General features: G+C 41.5%; 1 protein-coding gene across 4 annotated transcripts in view; it reads right to left on the bottom strand.

Annotated features, from left to right (window-relative positions):
- Window positions 1-15,461, bottom strand: part of Dnajc5 (DnaJ heat shock protein family (Hsp40) member C5) — a 32,291-nt gene extending 16,830 nt beyond the window's left edge. Inside the window, exon 1 of one of the 4 annotated variants that reach the window (XR_002476769.2) lies at window positions 15,255-15,409. The gene's annotated coding sequence lies outside the window, so the exon portion shown is untranslated. Of the gene's footprint in view, window positions 1-15,254 lie in introns of all 4 variants that reach the window. The other 3 variants (XM_021646857.2, XM_021646869.2, XM_060382683.1) reach the window with 3 other exon arrangements.
- Window positions 15,462-18,623: the final 3,162 nt, after the last annotated feature.

Consider the following 18,623-nt stretch of genomic DNA (forward strand, 5'->3'; position numbering starts at 1 on the left):
AGTAAAATAAATGAGGAACAAAGCCTTGGAGACCGCCAGAAAATCCAATATTTACACAAGTGTCCAACAGAAAATAAGGCCAAAGAGACTTGGCTGAAAACTAATGGACCACCAGGGAAACAGATTCTGTGAACTCAAGGCAGCCTGTTCTACATAGCGATACCAGGCCAGGAGGACTTCAAAGATGAGAAACTGCTTGTTTGTTTTTTTACTTTTCAGGATGAAGATAAGGGTTTATTTGGGCTCACAACTCAAGGTTACAGTCCATCATTTCAGGTAAGTCATAGCAGTAGGAGCTTGAGGCAACTGTTCATATTACAAATGTAGACTGGAAGCCAGGCTTAGTGAGTCTCGCCTGTGATCCCAGCACGTGGGGAGGCAGAGGAAGGCGGGTTTCTGTGAGTTCCAGGCCAGCCTGGTCTACGAAGTGAGTCCAGGACAACCAAAGATACATGGAGAAACCCTGTCTCAGAAAAAAAAAAACAAACCAAAGACAAATGCAGACAAGAGGCAGAGTCATGAATGTTTCTGCTCAACTGATTTTCTCCTTTTAATAAAATACAGGATCCCAGCCCAGGAAATGGTACCTTCTACTTTTAGGGTTCAAAGCCCCACCTCAGACACCTAATCAATATAATCTCTCACAGGCATGCCTAGAAGCTAAATAATCTCTCGAAGGTATTCCTGGAGGCTGGTCCTTAATTTTAACAGCACACTTAACATCTTTATCATTTCAACGATATGACAGAGCAGTCTTAACCATAGACACATAGTTATACAACAGCTCTATCATAAATTCCATTTTCTCCACCCTGGGCAAGGTGTCCCAAACCTTTATAATCCCAGCATTGGGGAGGCAGGGACAGGCATATTTTATGAGTTCCAGGTTAGCCAGGGAGACACAGTGGTACCCTGTTAAAGGAAGGGAGGGAGGGAGTGCAACCACAATAAAAAAGCCTCAAAGATTTCTTAAATCTTCTTGAATGTATCAATGATGGGGCCTCTTCAAGTTTTTATTCAAGAAATCCTTCTAGAACAGCAGTTCCCAACCTGTGGCTCTCAACTTTTTTTTTTTGGGGGGGGGGTCAAACAACTCTTTGAGGTCGCCTAAGACCACCAGAAAATACAAATTACATTATGATTCATAGAAGTAGCAAACTGTTATCTTATAAGTAGCAACAAAAATAATGTTATGGTTGGGGGCCACCACGATATGAGGAACTACATTAAAGGGTCACAGCATTAGGAAGTTTGAGAACCACTGTTCTAGGAGAAAGAGGAGTTGAACCACCTGAAGTGAGTGAGGATAAACTTTCAGTAACACTTGGGGCTACTTAATTATAGCTATGGCTTTTGATCACTCTACTTACAGTAAATATTTTCTTTTAAAAGGAAAGAAATCAGCTGGGTGGTGGCAGTGCATTCCTTTAATCCTAGCTCTTCGAAGGCAGAGGCAGGTGGATCTGTGTGAGTTCGAGGACAGCCTCGTCTACAAAATGAGTTTAGGACAACCAGTGCAACACAGTGAAACAAAGAAACAAATCATTGTAGAGCCTAAGGTCGAAACTATTACTGCCCCACGGCAGGAGACAGAGGCCAACCCTATTTCTGAGTGGTACCCCAAGACCTGGAAGTGCACATAGATGACCCATCTTTCCCCAGAACCTTAAGGTAGCCCCGCCTTCCCACAATTTTACGAGTGAATTCTTTTTGAATGAGACGTTCTCCATTTCCTCATCCTTTACTCAAAATACTTTGAAATGAGGCTGTCTCCAAAAACTTTTAACAAACCCCACAAATTCCTTTATATTTTTATATACATAATTAAAACAATCTTAAAATTGAAAATACACATGTGAAAGTCATAGGCTAACTTGTGAGAGTTAGTTCTTGCTTTCCAACAGGTGGATCTTGGGAACCAAATTCAGATCATCAGAATTGGTGGCATGTGCTTTTGGCTGCTAAGGCAAAGTTCTGGCTTCTGAACAATCAAACCCCTGACCCCCAGACAGGATTTCTCTGTAGACCGGGCTGGCCTCAACCTCAGGGATCCACTTGCCCCTGTCTCCCAAGTGCTGGGATCAAAGGTGTGCACCACCACAGGCCAGCAATCATCTTTAATAAAAAAATTCTATCATGGATACAAAAGAGGGGATGCAAATCAACTATAAGGCAAACCCTATGAGTTATATACCAAAGCCTCAGGTATAAGGACTGAAATCTAAATAGCAATAATCAACAATGAAGTTTTGGACAAGTGTGAAGGCAGCCATTTAAGGATCAAGAGAATTCAATTATAGGTTTAAAGGTGTTTACCTGAAATCCCAACACTCAGAGCTGGAGGGCAGCCTGGGCTATATGTATCAAAAGAACACAAAACAAACGACAACCATAACCACACACAGACACACACACACACAAACATACCCACCCCCCCATTCTCATAGTTTCCCTGATACACTTCTAGCTTCCCCTTGCTTACTTCAAACTATTCTGGGAGCAGGGCGAGACAAGTGTAGTCCTGAAAGCCACTACCAAGCCAGGTTTAAAAGGATGAAAAGTACCCAGAGAAAAGATACAGAACACAAAGTTAATGCATCCTGCTGTGGATAGTCTGAAGACACAGAAGTACAGAATCCCCTGCCTTCAAAATGGTTCTTGTGTCTACATGGACAAAGCTTCTTATACAATTGTATGAGCAGGCAAAGGGGTTTGTAACTTTAAAGATGCTAGCTAAACCTAGCTAGAGAGATGGCTCAGCAGTTAAGAGCACATACTTCTCTTGCTGAGGACCGAGTTCAGTTCCTTAGTACAGAAGCCTAATTGTAATAAAAGGCTGTTAATAACCTAGAGAGGATTACCTATAAAGAACAGAGAAGAGCCAAGAATGAACATGTTACTTTTTTGTTATTGTGAGAAAAATGCCTAAAAAGAGCAAATTATGGAAGGGGATTTATTTCGATTCACAGTTTTAAAAATACAGTCCATCTTTTTTTTTTTTTTTTAAATCATGGTGATAGGAGCAAGAAGCAGCTAGTGACTTTGCATTCACAGTCAAAAAGCAGAGAATAAAAAAAGAATAAAAAAGACTGGTGCTTGGCGCTTAGCTTGCTGTCTGCTTTTTATTCAGTCTGGCCCCTAGACCATTCAATGTTGCTGGCTCACTCTTAGGTCCTAAATGATTCTAGATCCTATCCAGCTGATTATCAATATTAACTACCACAGAGAGGAAGAGAGGGTATATAAGTGCTGATGTAATATGACAATGTAATTTCACATAAAGATGCAAAGGAAACAAAATTCAAACTACAGGAAGTGTGATGGTTTTACTAGCATAGAGAAGACAAGCTGCTAACACTTCTGGTGAGAATGTAACAGTGAGGGGAGAGGCAAGTTACTATTGCTCTGCCTTATACACATTTAGACCACATTATAGAAGAAAAGATTCACTAAAAATGAAATCCAATTTTGTTATTCCCAATTTTCTGGGGCATCTTTAACTAAAATCCATGCTATAATATTCGAAAATCAGCTGCCAATTAAGAGTGTTAGGGAGCAAATAACAAACACAGTAATAGCATCTTTCAAGTAATTCTAAGCCCTTCTGTTTGGTCATAAAATAACTAAGAACCTACCTGCCTACATGGAGACAAGAATTCCTAAGGGAATGGAATCTGGGCTATATGAAAGGAAAAGTGAGCTAAGCATGCACTGATTTATACTCCTGACTATACATATAATGTGACTACCTGCTTCAAGTCCTACCACCATGCTTTCTGAAAAATGATAGACTGTAACTTTGAATTGTGAGCTAAATACACCCCTTCTCCCTTAAGTTGCTTTTGCTAGGGTATTTTATCACAGCAACAGGAAACAACACTCAGATGGTCAACATTCAGATATTTAACTACAAATATCATATACACATAAAAATACTTAGGGCTGTTAGTGTGATAGTATATACTGTAATTTCAGCACCTGAAGGGATGCTAAGGCCACAGAATCCCAAGTTCAAGGCCAACTTGGGCTATATAGCAAAACTCTGTCTCAAAATGCAAGAAAATGTAACAAACCACAAATTCTGGCCAACAGTGTAGACTACTACATCTATTTAAACATCCTGGGACACATGTTCAGAGCAGTGCTTTACCTTACTCATTTTGGGATGTTGTCAACTGAATGATCCATTCACCCTGACCACGGTCTAGTTCCCACTGCATAATGGATTTAATGTACCAAAATAGAGCAGATCTCAAAACATTCTGAAGCGTAAGACTCATAATGCCTAAGTCGGAATTCATAAAATACTGCAGATGACACGGAGTGTTTTCCTGGTTCTGAGATGTAACTGACAGAAGTGGCATAAGTTCTATTCTTACACCCTAGCCTGAAGCTGCTCCTCAGAGAAGGTCTCCTCAGAGAAGGTCGTGTTGGACACACAGCTGGTCAGTAATCACACCTAAGGGTTAACTTCAAAGAAGCAAATGAACATGCACTTGGAGTGACTGATTCCTTGCAACTATAGTTGGAAACCAAGTGATCACACCAAATCAAGCACATAACCTAGAATCAGATATAACAACCAAGACCACAACAAGCCAAACACACCAAATTTCAAAGGGGTAAGTGTTACAACACATCATACTCCAAATAGACATGTTCAAATTGAGATGTAACCAATTAAGCTGTTTCTGTGTATCATGATTTCTCTTCTGTAAATACCAATTGCCTGGCTGCCAGGTTCTCTGAACCTTTACTGGTTCAGACTGCTGCCCAATTCATGATTCATTTCTTTGCTCAAAATCTACTCAATCTAATTTGTCTATGGTTTTATTTGCTTGTCTTAACTGTTTAGAGTTGGGAGTGGGGTCTCAAGTGGATATTCCCAAGTGGATATTCTCAAACCCCGAGTCCCAGAGTACTGACCAGCCAAGTGAAGATACTCACCAAAATCACTACTTCCACGGCACTCCAAAAGTTAAGTGAGGTCATGGATGAGTTCCCTCTCTAAATGGAACAAATTTCTGTTTTGAGCTCATCAAGTTTATTTAAGTGATTTTTACTGAACTGAATCCAAGATTAGATAGTACACAGCTAGAAGCCTCAGGTAGATAGATGCCTTGTCAAGAAGGATTTCTGCCTTGCTGAACTTGGGGACCCGTTTGTGTAATCCTAATACTTGGGAGGCTTAGGCAGGATGATCAAGAGTTCTAGACCAACCTTGGCTATCTATATAGGAAGACACCCCCCCCCCAAACACACATACACATAAAACACTGAATCTCTAGGTTTTCTAGCATGGGGATAGAGATCTAAAGTTGAGGCTGAGGGAATACCTGCACAAACACAAACTAGAAAAGTAAGTATTTGCCTACAGTTTTTTAATGTACCAAGACTAAAGAAAGCTAGGACAACTCCCAAATATGTTCTGTATTACAATGACAAACTGTACTACGGAAAAACACCTGCTTCCAGTGGTTGGGATCCATAGATTTGCCAAACTACAGACTGCTGATTTGTCAGGCCATTTGTAAGGGCAGACTTCTTCACATTCACTGGAAACTAAGTTCCTTAAAGTAAGATTTCTAATAGCTCCAACAATCAGAGAAATGATGAGGGAAACTCAAATATAAAAGGAAGGTTAAGACATACTTTCGGTAATGAAAAGCAAGAGGGTACAAGAATTACTGTTTAAAGAAAAAGTAATTTTTGAGCTACAGAGATGATGACTCAGCAGTTAAGAACACTTGTTCTTGCAGAAGACCAAGGTTCAATTCCCAGTACCCACAGGAAGATCACAAGTGCCGATAGCTACAGCTCTAGGGGATCTGATCCCCTCCCTCTGGCCTCTGAAGGCAACAAGCACACATATAGTACAGGCAAAACACCCTTATTCATAAAATAAAATTTATTTACAGAAAAAAGGAATTTTGTCCCAAAATACAAAAACTGGTTGTTTTAAATAAAAAAGGGAAAACAAATACAAAATCAAGTTGGGCATGGTGGCACATGACTGTAATACCAGCAGGAGGATGTTCCAGGCCAGCCTGGTCCACAAAGTAAGACAGCCAAGGCTACACAGAGAAACTATGTCTCAAAAACAAAAACAAAACCACCAAAAACAAAAACAGCACATGAATGACAAAGTTGTATGAGATTTTGAAGATAAATTTTTAAAAAATGCTAAGATTAGAAGAAAACTGTTTGTGTATGAGTTTCCTGTAAAATTCAGTAAGCTAAGAGGTTAAGAGCATATACTGCTCTTACAGAGAACCATGGTTCAGTCTCCAGCATCGATACAGTAGCTCACAATCATCAATAACTCCAGTTCAAGGGGATCCAACATCCTCTTCTGACACAGCCAGTACATATACATGCATGCAGGCAAAACACTGAAACACATAAAATTAAATCTAAAATGATTTTACAGTAAGGCAATTTTTAAAATTTACTTTTGGAGTCTCTGACGATCCCAACCATTAGTTAACTGGTTGTTCACTGAACTACTGTTCAGTGACTTGTGATTTGCTTTTAAATGTGTTAAATTCTTGGTATTTTTTGATGAATTTCCCAAAATGTCTTTATCTATATCTTGCTATATAGTTCAAGCTGGTCTCAAACACTCAAATCTTCTACTTCAGCCTCTTGTATGATGGTGGGGTTGTGAGCATGTGTCCAATATCCAGCCTCAAAATCAAAATTTAAATTAAGTCCTTTTATTGTTCTCCAACTGACTTTAGAAATTTCCCAGGTGGATCTGAAGGAACATTACAAAAAAAAAAAAAAAAAAGAGCTATGGACATGGTGGTACATACTTCGTGGTGGTTTGAATAGATATCGCCATCTATGTTTTTGAGGGCTTGGACCACAGGGAAGGGCACTATTAGGAGGTGTGACCTTGTTGGAGTAGGTGTGGCCTTGTTGGAGGAAGTGTGTCACTGTGAGGGCAGGCTTTGAGGCCTTATAAATGCTCAAGCTATGTTCAATGTGGACACAGTTTCAGGGTTCCCCAGGGATGAGACCCCTAACTGGCTATCTAATATTAAGTCAACCCTGAAATCCTACTCATACAAAGTAACACTAACAGAGTAAGCAGGATGTATTTATATTTTTTATAGGTGTGTATAACAGTAACAAAGAAAAACAGGCCACAGATTTAAGAGTAGTGTGGGAGAGACTAAAATAAATAAAAGGAAATAAAAGGGAAAAAAATTAAGTAGTTACATTTTAATTAAAAGAATAAAATTACAATCTGGTCTATATAATGAGGTCTAGGACAACCAGGACTACATAGAGGCCATGCCTCTAAATAAACAAACAAAAAATTTTAAAAATATTAAACTAACTGGGTTTCTTTTCTGCATTAAATCATATGAGAAGCACTGTCAAATTAATAATAAAAGTTGGGTGGTGGGGCTGGAGAGATGGCTCAGTGGTTAAGGGCACTGTTTGCTCTTCCGAAAGGACCCGGGTTCAATTCCCAGCACCCACATGGCAGCTTACAACTGTCTATAATGCCCATTCCAAGGAATCTGACACCTTCACACTAATAAAACATAAAAAGATAAAGTTTAAAAAATAAATTAAAAAAATATAAAAAAAAAGTTGGGTGGTAGTGGCACATGCCTTTAATCCCAGCACTCAAGGAGCAGCTGTAGACTGTTCTCTGTGAGTTCTAGGCCTTCCTGGTCTACAAAGCAAGTTCCACACAGAGAAACCCTGTCTCAAAATAAAAAAAAATAAAACAAAGAGAAAAAAATACTAAAACTTGAATGACATTTATATTACTATTACGTGTTTCGGACATTATATGTAATTAACTAAATTAATTAAAATAAAGTGGTGGTACAGCATTACCATTTCATAATTCCAGTTATTTGCAAATGTTATGTACTATAGAAATTATCACATTTTCTTGTCCATTGTTCATTACTGTAATGAACCTTCACCAGAGATTTAATTGTGCCATTTTAATTAAGCCTTGACATCTATAGGTGGCCGTTTATCATAATACTTGCTTGAACTATAAAAGGTATTTCACTTTTAATGACGTTTATGGAAAAGACAAATATCAGAAGGAAATAAAAAATTGGTAATGTATATAAAAAATAACAGAATTACATTCTAACAGAATTACATAAAAGAAAAACTACAATAAAATGCACTCCTATTTAACAGAGAAATTCAATGGGCCTGTGTTGGTATAATGTTTTTGTGGATTGTATACAATTTACCCTTGCTTATTCAAATGCTGATTTCTCTACCCCACTATCTCGTTTCAATCCAGACTTTGCATTGTGATACTTATTCAAAGCATCACCTGTCTCTCAAGTTTGTGTAAACATGCCACCATTTGTTCTCTATATTATTGATAAAACAACCAGCCAATGCTGGGCAATGGAGAGAATAGGGTAGAACAACCTAGTCTGGAGAGGAGGAGAAAGGAGTGGAAGGAAAGATTCAGGAAACACCAGGAGAAATGAATCAGATCTAAGATATGACTAAAAAGCAAGTATAAAGTGGGGAATCTGAATGAGAGGAAGCTATGCAGGCTTGGGGGTTTAGGATAGAGTAACTATTGCCCAGTATTGTGCTCTAGGTTAATTAAATAAATCCTAGTCTCTGTATGGTGATTTGTGCGTACAGCTGGTTTAGGAATTACTGTTATTTTAACTAAGAGATAAATCAATATTAAATATTCACAATCAACAGGCCTGCTAATTTCTCACTGTAATGAGAAAGACAAGTCAATAGCACTTTCTTCACAGAATTAAGAACACTCCTCCCGTCCCCACTCTCCATTCACCCTCACTTAGGAATGTCAGATGAGGAGACTGCTCTAGGATCTTGATTTAGAACCTGCCCCTTAGGATTAAGACTGACAATACCATGAAATATTCCAATCTATTTCATGAAAAAGAACGGCAATTTAAGGCAGATTTCTTGAGGAAAATGGCCACATTTCTTTCCTAAGATAGCCTGAATGGGATACACCTGATACCCATCATCCAGCAAATCCTCACTCCAATCCTATGATTCAGCAGGACTGTAACCTTATAGCTAACAGGCAAGCATTCCTTCCAACACATAAAAGAACTCTGCATACTTCCTCTTGTAAAACATCATGGGAGTATGTGTGCAATTAATGTTTAACAATTAAACTAATAATAAAATCACCAACAACTCATGATAATGAGTAAGGTTCACTTACACAGACTCAAAGAATACTTACTGAACATTCATAGTATCTCACAAAATCTAAAAATATTAGTTGGGTTTAAAATGTTTAGAAATAAATGACGTTCTCTGCCCATAAACCGTCACTTGTGGAAAAACATAGTGATTTTGGAATGAAATAAAACAGTGCAGCTGGGCATGGTAGCGCACACCTTTGAGCCCAGCACTCAGAAAGGAAGAGGCAGCGGACTGATGTGAGTTTGAGGACAGCCTGGTCTACAAAGTGAGTCCAGGACAACCAACGCTACACAGAGAAACCCTGTCTCAAACAAACAAACAAACAAACAAATAATCAAGCAAGCAAGTTGTGGGACTCTGCTGGATAAGGTTGAAGCCTGACATTTCTGGATAGTCTTGGTGTTTGGTCTAAAATAGTAGACTCCCTTTTCTCATCAGGTTTCTCTCTCCACCTGGCCTGGGAAACTCCAGATCTTGTAAGGAGCTTCACTCTTACAAGATCTTAGAGAAGATCTCAGGCAGGACCCTTTTCTGATGAGAAACTCAGCAAGCACCTGGGGATTCCTGGAGACATCTATCCTATGCTAATAAGATGTCTTGGTGTCTTGACTTTCCACCAAAGACCTTTGACTTTACCTGGAGCTCTTCCCCCACCGACAGGATAATTAAGTACTGCTTTTCCCCTCTTATGGTAGGACTGTTTTGGTACATGTAGATTAAGTATCCCTGGCACCCCTGATCCCAGCGAATCAAACACATTCATTCACCTTCACAACCCCTCCTACTGCCCAAGGTTTATATTGTCCTTGATTTCCCATGAAATAAACACACACGCTTCCACTCCAAAACCATCTGAGATTCATTTATTCTGGACACCCAAATTTGGCTGCCAATCAAGCAGTTATTTGCTGGCTGAAGACAAGTTCTGGACCACCTGGGGCTTGACTGCCTGTAGGTCCAAAGGCATGCTTCATGCTGTTGGCTGCATTGAGCCTCCAACATTCTCTGGCTTGCAGCACTGCCTCAGCAGCTGTTGACCTGCATCTCACCTCCTCCTCCTGATCGGTTTCAGGCTTCCGCCCTCATCCTCTGCTGTGCCTAGCACAGCAACTAAACCAAGGAGGTCTAACATTCTGGTATCATCACTGGCTTCTGAAACTCAAGAATTTCCACTATCTCTGATACCAGCAATCTCATTTAAAAGAGCTAATTGTAACATGGAAAAACTCTTTCTACACCCTGGCCTAGGACCTGGGTCTCCACCTAAAGCACTCTAGCAATTTCTGGGAGACCCAGGACCTTTGATCTTGTCTGTTCCAGACATCCAGCATGGCATTCAGCAGTGAGGGGGCAAGAGGAAAAACTTCAGACGGAAGCCATGTCCGAGGACCATCCAGGCCCCTGCCTGCCCCGATGAAGGGAGTAGGACATAACATACAGATCAGTGGAGAGAAAAACTGATCATGGAAGAAAATTTCAGATTTCCCCCAAATCTGGCCTCACTCTTTTTGTTTTTTGAGACAAGGCTTCTCTGTGCAACAGCTGTGTAGCTCTGGCTGTCCTGGAACCTGCTTTGTAGACCATACTGGCCTCAAACTTACAAAGATCCAAGTCCCTCTGCTGGGACTAAAGGCTGAGTTACCACAACCAGCTGTCTTTCTTTTTCTAAGAAAAATATAATACTTTGTTTCTGTAATTTTGATATAAATATCAATGTTTGTAAAACTCAAAATTTGAAGAATTCTTATTTGTAAAAACCTATATTGAGGGCTAGGATGGTTCAGTGCACTTATTCTGCAAGCATGAAGTTGTATTTAAATCCCTGGGAACTACTTGAAAAGTCTGGCATAGCTTTGTGTACCTGTAACCCCAGCACTGGGGGCAAAGTCAAACATTCTATAAACTTACCAGCCAGACCCTGAGGGAGCTTCTGGGTCATTGAGAGGCCCTGACTCAAGGTAATAAGTAAGATCCACAGAGGAAGACACTTAACATTCTGTTCTGGCCTCACAGGAGAGTACATAGTTCACACATGCAGTGCATGCACCATGCCTTATACAACACAAACCCCAAATTAAAAACAAAACAAAACCAAAAAGCCCCAAACCATACTTGTGATTTTAATAGGTATGGTCCCATAGACTCATGTATTTTAATGCTTGGCCCACAGGGAGTGGCACTATTAGGAGGCGTGGCCTCGTTGAAGTGTGTCACTGTGGGGCGGGGCTTAGAGGTCTCATAAATGCTCAAGCTATGCCCAGTACAGCAGTCTCTCCTTGATGTAAAACTCTGCTCCCTCTCCAACACCATGTCTTCCCGTGTGCTGCCATGTTTCATACCATGACTATAATAGTCTAAACCTCTGAAACTGTAAGCCAGCTCCAATGAAATGTTTCCTTTGTAAGAGTTCCTGTGTCATGGTGCCTCTTCACAGCAATAAAACCCTAACTAATAAAGCTATTAAATATCATGTATAGAGACTGAAGAACATAAATTTTTCATTAATAAATGTACTCAAGTTAATGCAAAGTGTCAGGAGGAGCAAAATCCAAACTAAAGGTTGTTGGGTAATCTAATCCTTAAATCTTCCTGTTTAGTTGCCAGTTAAAAGATTAGCTGCTAATCCATCATCAGAGGCAGGCCTGGCACAGCAGCCCACACTCCAAGATTAAGGATGTTTTAGGAGTAGGTTTTTCACAAAATAAGGCTATCACCATTTTTAGCATCTTTGTCACTTCTATTTAGGAAGCTATCAGTAAAATACCTAGCACTTATCCTTTCTCTGATTCTGTAACAGGCAGGTAAGATGGGAACAATTTCCCTCATTTTATAGAGTAAAGAGGCCCAGAGACAGAAGGCGCATGGTGGTGTGAGCTCTAGCCTTGTCCTCTTTCAGAAAGGAGAGTCTAGCAGATTCTGCCGATTCACAGATGGAGGCAAGGACAGCAAAATAGTGGGAACTTTGCCTGACAAAAGGCCTTAAATGCATCACTCAGACTCTATAGCACAGAATAATAAGCTTCATTTTGGAGTACAACTTTTTACTTTTTCTTTCAGGTGTAGAGCTTAAATCCATGGCTTGGCACATACTAGACAATCATTCTCCTCTGATCTGCACCTTCAGCCCTGACTACTACATCTTTAAATGCTTAATAGACCATACCTGTAAACTTCCAGCAGTCACAAAGAATCACCAGAGGTCCTCATGTGCAGAACTGATGCTTGTACTTCATTTCCATTCCAACAGCTCCTAGCCAGTTCCCTAAAATCTCAGTTTATTTCCATACTAGAGAATAACCTTTCATTTGCTAATAGTTTGCTCACAGTATTACATATTTCAAATCCCACACCTCACTCTCTCATTTCAGAAGCGTATTTCTAAGATAAAACTCCTTATCATAAGCCCCAGCATCACTGCATTTTAGTTACTTATTCATGTACCTGAGCCTTAAAGACACAATTCTGGCAGATCATGGGATACCATAAGCTACAGGTGGTCAACAAATAGAAGAAACCAGGCTTAGAAGTGTTCAATTGAAGTTCTAAGTCTGATTCATTAAGTTAGATCTTGAGCAAAGCAGGTTATCAGGGTAGGTGTACAACTGTACCCAGAAGCACTACTCTGTCTAAAATGTTCTTGTGTAAAAGTGGGTAGAACTGTGAGGTATGCATCCAGCACTGAATCACACTAACAGACTTGTTCTCAAGAATCCAGAGGAATCAGGCTGGTAGGATGCCTCAACCAGTTGAGAATACTGGCTGCTCTTCCAGAGGTCCTGAGTTTAACTCCTAGCAACCATATGGTGGCTCACAACCATTTATAAAGGGATCAGATGCACGCTCCTGAGATGTAGGTGTACATAAAGACAAAGCATCCCTATAGTTTAAAAAAATGAAAGATTATAGAGAAATCTAGATGGACAGGAGGCAAAGGCCTTAGAGAGAACTCTAGAGTCCTTCAGTCACTAAGAAGTCTCTACTGGGTTGTCACAGCACAGTACATAATGAGCTTCCAGCTAAGGGCATCAGGAACTGCTCACTATTAAGCAAGGTGTGGTGGTAAAAGCCAATGATTCCAGGTTGAAGCAGGAGGATCAAGAGCTGCAGGTTGGCTTCAGCTATATAGCAAGATCCTGCTCACAAAAAACAAAACACCTCTTCACAATAACTAAAGAATCAGATGACTTCATCTCACTGTCACCTCTCACCCTGACAGACAAGTAACTAAAGACAAAATTTCTAAGAACCTTTTTTTTTTTGAACTACTGGCATATCTCACTTTAAAAAAACTTAAATTTGAAACAATCACTGATAAAGGTTGCAAAGAGCTGGGTGATGGTAGTGCATGCCTCCAATTCCAGCACTTGGGAGGAAAAGGAAGGTGGATCTCTGTGAGTTCAAGGCCAGCCTGGTCTACAAGTGAGTTCCAGGACATCAAGGGAGGGTTACACAGAGAACCACAACCAACACAGGCCCCCTCAGAAAAAAAAAAGTTACAAAGAGATTTACAGAGAAGTCCTAAGCATCTTCATAATACCTTCTTAATTTACTGTCCCTTTTTCAAAATGGGCAGGGGACAGTTGGTGGCTCTGTCCTTGGGGACACAAGGTTCCCTGTTTACCTCCTAGGAACCCGGTGTCTCTGAAATGCTCAGTACTCACTGACTTCCTGGTGAGAAGGCAATAAAGAGCCCAACTGCTACTAAGCTTATTTCCATTCATTCAACAAATATTTACTGGGCACATACTATGTGATCATTCCAAAAAACAAATGAAAACTGTAACTAGAAAATAATGTTAAATACGTTTTAAATACGTTAATATATTATGCAAGAGTCAAGTGCTTGCTGTACAAAAATTAAGCAAGGAGGGGAGAAAAATGGGAAGTAAAGAGCTGAATAGTAAACAGCAGCCTAGGCTATAGTAGATAGAGTTGTAGAAACATGGAATATCTCACAGAACAGCACAAGTGAGTTTTCAAGAATGAATCAAGGACCAAGGACTTGAATTTGTTAAGAGACCTAGCAAGGAGGCTGCTGGGCCAAGGAGTGTGAGGCAGGGTCTCCAAGGACAGGCCACCCCTTCCCCAAATAGTCTGCATTTAGAGCCCACACTGGCTCCATATCCGAGGTCTACACAGACAGGGTCCAGCCTAAGCATGAAAACACTGATAAAGGTAACAGAATCATAACACATTAGCTTAGAAACTGTCCAGAAGCATTTAATGTCACCCAACAGATCACTTAAAGGAAGCAAATAAATGAACAAAATTATCCTACGATTACAGTTTTGCCTTTAGGCAACCATGACAATAGACAGGTCAACATTAATTCTTTTTGATGTTAAGTAGTGTTTTGTTTTTTAAACAGACAAATCACTAGCAATTCAGACACACTGCCAATGAGGGATGTGTGTGTCCAACAAATGGCGACCCAATTTACCCAAAGTCCACCCTGAAAACAAAATAATGCTACCTTCTGCATTATTTTTCCGAAGACACACTTAATGAATTCGGAGAAATCATCTCCTAGGTTCAAGGAAAAACAAGTTTTTAATCCAGCTACATAACACAAGTTGGAGACTGAACGGCTAATACTCTCCCTAAACAACCCGACACAAAGCGCTTCTTAACATGTCATTGTGAGGCAAATAAAATAGTTTTTTTTATACATTAAATGCTTTGGAGATTGCAACTATAGGACAATTTTCCGCGCCCCAGGGCTTCTTCTGTGAAGAAGCCTCAAAGCCTTCACTGCCTGCCTCCCAACACCAGAGTTTCTGCGTTCCGGGAGCCACCGAGGCGGCCGCGCGTGCGACCCCGGGTTGGCCCGGAAAGCCTCGTCCCCGCGCCGCCCCGCCAGGAGCAAGGTCGAGCGGGGCCTAGCTGCGCCCAGGGCCCGGCTCGCCGCCGCTGGAAAAGGTCGCCGCCATTTCCGGCTGCGGGCAGCTTTCACCTCGTTCTGCGGCGCCCTCAAGCCGCTCCCCTCCCCTCCGCCCGGCTCCCGCGGCCCCGACTCCGCTGCCCCGCCTAATCTGAGGGCCTCCCGAGAGGGAGCTCACCCGTCGGCACGCCCGCCCGTCCGCCGGTTCCGCGGCTCTGCTTCCGTACCGCGGCGCTGCTGGGCAGCCGGCCGTCCTACCGCTCGGCCTGAGGATCCCGGGCCTCCACAGCGGTGGCAGAGGCTGAGGACGGCGGAAGCAACACCGGCGGCAGCAAGAGCGCGCACGCTCACGCACTGGCACGCGCACCCCCGGAAGGACGTGTGCGCTCTGGCGGGTCAGAGCCGGCTGCGCAGGCGCGCAGAGCACCACGCTGAGGCTCCGCCCAGCTGGAGCCAATGTAGTAATGCAGCGCCGAGGCTCCCGAGCTTCCTGGCTTCCGTGGAACTCGGCCCACGAGAGGCGGTGCCCCAGTTGACGAGCAATGGAAAAGGTTAGAATTTTGGGCGGAGCCTGTAGAGATACTAAGCGGAAGCCACAACCACCGAGCGGGGGCAAGGCTTGGGCGTGAGGGTCGGGCCATCACCTCTGTCCAGAGGTGAGTCCAGTGCCTGGAAAGCAGGCCAGTAGCGCTCCACTGAGTAAATGGGCTTTTTGTCTTGCAGTTGAGTTTGTTCAGTGCCTCAGAAAATTTACTACTCTTTACCAAAAAACCGGAGAGGGAGACCTTCATCTCCAGACACTGCTGTGAGGCTGACATTTTTGTTCATCTCTAGAGACCACCCAGAAAGGACTTCTTTCCCGCCTGCCTCCCCAGCCACTGAAAAACCAGCCGCCATTAGTTAGCGATCCTCTAGGAATCACCTGCAATGATGTGCGGAGCCAGAGAAGGACTTTGCCTCCCGCTCTATCTCACATGATCCTTGTTCATTCTTTTCATTTACTTGCCTATTACCCACTGAAACAACCCTACCATTTCAAGTGCTACTGTGTTTTCAGGCAGACACCTGATTCCAGGGCTACCAAAATAGTCTTTGTGGCCAGTGCTCCCACAGCTTGGCTTCTCTTTCATTCTTGCCTATTGGCCATTTTCTCTTTTATCGTAATTTTTTAAAGATTATCATTACATAACTCCCCCTTCCTCTTTCCAGCCCTCTCATGTTCACACACTTTCAAAATTCATGGCCTCTTTATTACATACATAATCCCTAAAATATATAAATACAACTTACTCGGTCTGTTATTGTATGCATATGCTTTAAAGGCTGACCATTTGGTATGGGATAACCAATCGCTATGCTCTTCCCTAGGACAGATGATTTCTCCAGCTCTCAGAATTCCTTGGTGACCTGTATTTCTCTGTCTAGGGTTGAGGCCTTGTGGGCTTTTTCCCTTATACATTAGCATGTGTGCTGATTTTGTCCTTGTTCAGGTCACATTTAGGCAACCGTGTTGGTTGGACTTCATGGAAGTAGCTTCTCTGACATTTCTAGGTAACACAATCTTAGAGCAAACTTCCTGGTCTTCCGGTTCTTACAATTTTACCTTCCCCTCTTTCACAATGATCCCTGAGTCTTAGCTGATCAGTTTCAGTTTTCTGTAATGATCTCCATCTGTTGGAAAGGGGTTTCTTTGATGAAGACTAAGAATTACACTTATCTATAGGTATAAGGATAAATATTTAGGATGTAATTAGAGATTATGCTGGTTTAGTAAAGTGATCCATGACATCACTTGTCCCCGGTAGTTGCCTAAGTTTCCAGTATCAGGCACAATTCCCGTCTTACTGAGCAGGCCTTAAACTCAATTCGAGAGCTGTTGGTAACCAACAAGGTATGTGTGCCACTACTGCTGACTGTTTTCAAGTAAGCTTTCAAAATCAAAGCAGATAATACTTAAGGCCTCCTGTAAGGGCCTAAGTAAATTCCAATCTTTTGCATAGAGTCTGCTCATCTCAGCCAACTGCATGTCTTCTCCTATTATCTTATACCACATTCTGCATTCTGGCCAAATCTGAATTGACACTTTATAGGCCCAGACTGTCAGCAGCAGATAGCTCAAGAAATTTAGTAAGCTGTGCAACATCAAGCAAGTAGCAAAAAAAAAGGCCAGTGAAAATCAATAAGCAGAAAGACCTGGCTGCCGTCCTGCCAGAGACAAGGCTCTTGAATCTGAGGTAAGGGCTATATAATGATACCCTTTGAGAGGTGGAACATGAGTGAGAAGATTCCAGTTGGAAGATATAGTGAGATGGATCTGGGAACTAACTAAAAATGGAAACTATGACGCTGTCTGTGTTAGGAACAGCAAGACAAATTAATCAGGCCGTAAGTGAATCCCTACAGATTTAGAATTTCCCCTAATGTTCCAAATATATAAATTTTACATATTAAGATGCTTATAGTAGTATCATTTATCACAATGAAAGTGGCCAGGGTGTGGTAGCACATACCTTTATTCCCAGCACTTGGGAGGCAGAGACAGGCGGCTCTCTGTGAATTCGAGGCCAGCCTGGCCTATAGAACAAGTTCCAGGATAGCCAGGGCTACACAGAGAAACCCTGTTTTGAAAAACAAAACAACAAAGAGGGAAAAAACTTATAACAGTGAAAATGGAAAACTGCCCAACTGTACAAATAAGCACATCCAAATACAATATAGCCATTAAAGTATATACAAAATAACTGTAGGGGAAAATGGCTACAAAACACAGATAATGCTTTATAGCTCTTCACTATAAACTCTGCAAAAGCATGCATTAAAAAAACACATTTCGGGCTGGAGAGATGGCTCAGAGGTTAAGAGCACTGTCTGCTCTTCCAGAGGTCCTGAGTTCAATTCCCAGCAACCACATGGTGGCTCACAACCATCTATAATGAGATTCGGTGCCCTCTTCTGTCATGCAGATGTATATGCAAAATAGAGCACTCATGTAAAAAAAAAAAAATTTAAAAAACACATTTCAAATGTTCACAATAAGCAAGCCAATATTCTTTATTTTTGTTAAGGCAGGGTTTCTCTGTGTAGGCCTGGCTCTCTTGGAACTCTCTACCTGTCTAAATGCTGGGATTGAAGGTGTGTGTCACTATGCCAAGCTAGTAAGCCAACTTTTAAGAGACTGTATGACAAAAATTCTGGCAGTAGTTAAGAATGTGAGGTTTTCAGGCTTGTCTTTGATGCTTTATCTGAATACGGCAGTTTCCACCTCCTCAATCTGAGTCTTCAGGTACATTTGATCTTCCCCAGTACAAGCCCCTCAAATATGCCCTGGCTTTACCTACTCAACTTGCTCCAGTCCACAATGCTTTTAGAAACCTGTATCACACCTCATTTTACTAGAACTGAAGTTGCTAAGAGGGACATATCTTCAACAAATGCACCTGCTGAGGATTGGGTCCATAAAGACAATCATGCACCCACAGATCATTTATAGTAGCTGCTTAATGATTGAAGGACACTGGGCTGTCTTCCAATATAACCTAGAGTAAAT

This window comes from Meriones unguiculatus, chromosome 4 (assembly GCF_030254825.1).
Source record: "Meriones unguiculatus strain TT.TT164.6M chromosome 4, Bangor_MerUng_6.1, whole genome shotgun sequence".
Lineage (NCBI taxonomy): Eukaryota > Metazoa > Chordata > Mammalia > Rodentia > Muridae > Meriones > Meriones unguiculatus.